Source organism: Phyllobates terribilis, unplaced genomic scaffold, assembly GCF_046119375.1.
Source record: "Phyllobates terribilis strain yellow unplaced genomic scaffold, ASM4611937v1 Scaffold_12__6_contigs__length_324123572, whole genome shotgun sequence".
Taxonomy (NCBI): Eukaryota; Metazoa; Chordata; class Amphibia; order Anura; family Dendrobatidae; genus Phyllobates; species Phyllobates terribilis.
The window spans coordinates 65,150,139-65,152,768 of NW_027362772.1; positions in this window are offsets into that span (position 1 = coordinate 65,150,139).

The following is a 2,630-nucleotide window of genomic DNA, read 5'->3' on the forward strand; positions in this document are numbered from 1 at the left end:
AATAGTTTTGGCCAGCACTGTATATTGGTGTTGTTGAATTCTAACTGGGCCCAAATGGTTTATTGGTGTTTATTCATCTAGACTTTTTAGCCAAATGAAGCGGTCCTTGACTATTTTCTGAAGGACCATGCCCAGTTGGCGGAAAAGACTAGGTTTATGTACAAGGAAGTGAGGGCCATATCTCAGGAATGGAGAGGAGGAAGAGCAAAAGAAAAACAATGCCGGATTCAAGAGAAAAGCGGCAATTACTCAAGATTGGGGAAAAAATGAGTTATTTATAACAACTGACAGTTTACCTGACAGTTATGGAATGTAGTAGAGGACAACTCTGTTGCAATGCTGGGGATCTAGATAAGAAAAGATAATATCAATATACACAAGGATAAAAGTCTACAAAAAAAGCAAAAAGGAGTTTTTCTTTACTATAAATTATTGATTAGATTACAAGTGTAAAAAGTATTTAGTAAGTCAAACAAAATAAAAGACAACAGAAAACAGAGCAAATAGCATTATAGGATAGGTACAATAAACATTGAGCTGTATAAAGTTTCAAATAATAGACACAGTGATCATGTCCTCCACTGTATAGATATGCAAAAAATAGTACATGTACCCATTCATATACAGTGGGTACGGAAAGTATTCAGACCCCTTTAAATTTTTCACTCTGTTTCATTGCAGCCATTTGGTAAATTCTAAAAAGTTCATTTTTTTCTCATTAAAGTACACTCTGCACCCCATCTTGACTGAAAAAACAGAAATGTAGAAATTTTTGCAAATTTACTAAAAAAGAAGAGTAGAAGCACCCTTTTGAGCTAGTATAGCCATGAGTCTTCTTGGGATTGATGCAACAAGTTTTTCACACCTGGATTTGGGGATCCTCTGCCATTCTTCCTTACAGATCCTCTCCAGTTCCGTCAGTTTGGATGGTGAACGTTGGTGGACAGCCATTTTCAGGTCTCTCCAGAGATGCTCAATTGGGTTTAGGTCAGGGCTCTGGCTGGGCCAGTCAAGAATGGTCACAGAGTTGTTCTGAAGCCACTCCTTTGCTATTTTAGCTGTGTGCATATGGTCATTGTCTTGTTTGAAGATGAACCTTCGGCCAAGTCTGAGGTCCAGAGCACTCTGGACGAGGTTTTCATCCAGGATATCTCTGTACTTGGCTGCATTCATGTTTCCTTCAATTGCATCCAGTCGTTTTGTCCCTGCAGCTGAAAAACACCCCCATAGCATGATGCTGCCACCACCATGTTTCACTGTTGAGATTGTATTGTGCAGGTGATGAGCAGTGCCTGGTTTTCTCCACACATACTGCTTAGGATTATCACCAAAAAGTTCTATCTTTGTCTCATCAGACCAGAGAATCTTATTTCTCTTAGTCTGGGAGTCCTTCATGTGTTTTTGAGCAAACTCTACGTGGGCTTTCATATGTCTTGCACTGAGGAGAGGCTTTCATCGGGCCACTCTGCCATAAAGGCCCAACTGGTGGAGGGCTGCAGTGATAATTGATAGTGATAGTATGTGGAACTTTCTCCCATCTCCCTACTGCATCTCTGAAGCTCAGCCACAGTTATCTTGGGGTTCTTCTTTACCTCTCTAACCAAGGCTCTTCTCCGACGATTGCTCAGTTGGCTGAACAGCCCGGTCTAGGAAGACTTTTGGTGGTCCCAAACTTCTTCCATTTAAGGATTATGGAGGCCACTGTGCTCTTAGGAACCTTGAGTAATGCAGAAATTCTTTTGTAACCATGGCCAGATCTGTGCCTTGCCACAATTCTGTCTCTGAGCTCCTTGGGCAGTTCCTTTGAGCTCATGATTTTCATTTGGTCTGACATGCACTGTGAGCTGTGAAGTCTTATATAGACAGGTGTGTGCCTTTCCAAATCAAGTCCTATCAGTTTAATTAAACACAGCTGGACTCCAATGAAGGAGTAGAACCATCTCAAGGAGGATCACAAGGAAATGGACATCATGTGACTTAAATATGAGTGTCTGAGCAAAGAGTCTGAATACTTATGACCATGTGATATTTCAGATTTTCTTTTTTAATAAATTTGCAAAAATGTCTACATTTCTGTTTTTTTTCAGTCAAGATGGGGTGCAGAGTGTACTTTAATAAGAAAAAAAATGAACTTTTTAGAATTTACCAAATGGCTGCAATGAAGCAAAGAGTGAAAAATTGAAAGGGGTCTGAATACTTTCCGTACCCACTGTATAACTGGAAAACATGCCCTTACCCATGATGGAATGCACTATGCAGAGTTGCCAAACAACATGCTTTCCAATGCGGTTTCACGTATCTGATCTTGCTTTCTCAGGAGGAATAGTACACAGAGCTCCCCCACAGAACTTTAAATTTACCGCAGACTGATTGTGTGATTGGAAGCCTGCAAATGAGGTCCAATGATGTCAGCGCATGGGCATCCAGACGGCTACCCGGCCATCAAGGCAGACTGCACATGACCAGATGCAGGAACACATCACCAATTAACTTCCGGTCATGTGCAGTTTGCTTTGATGGCCGTGAGCAGGGTGGTTGGAGTGCATGGCCAGAATGCGCCAACATCGACAGACCTCATTTGCTGGCCCAATTTGCATAGCAAAGTTTGTCTAGTCCTGGTTTCTGTATCC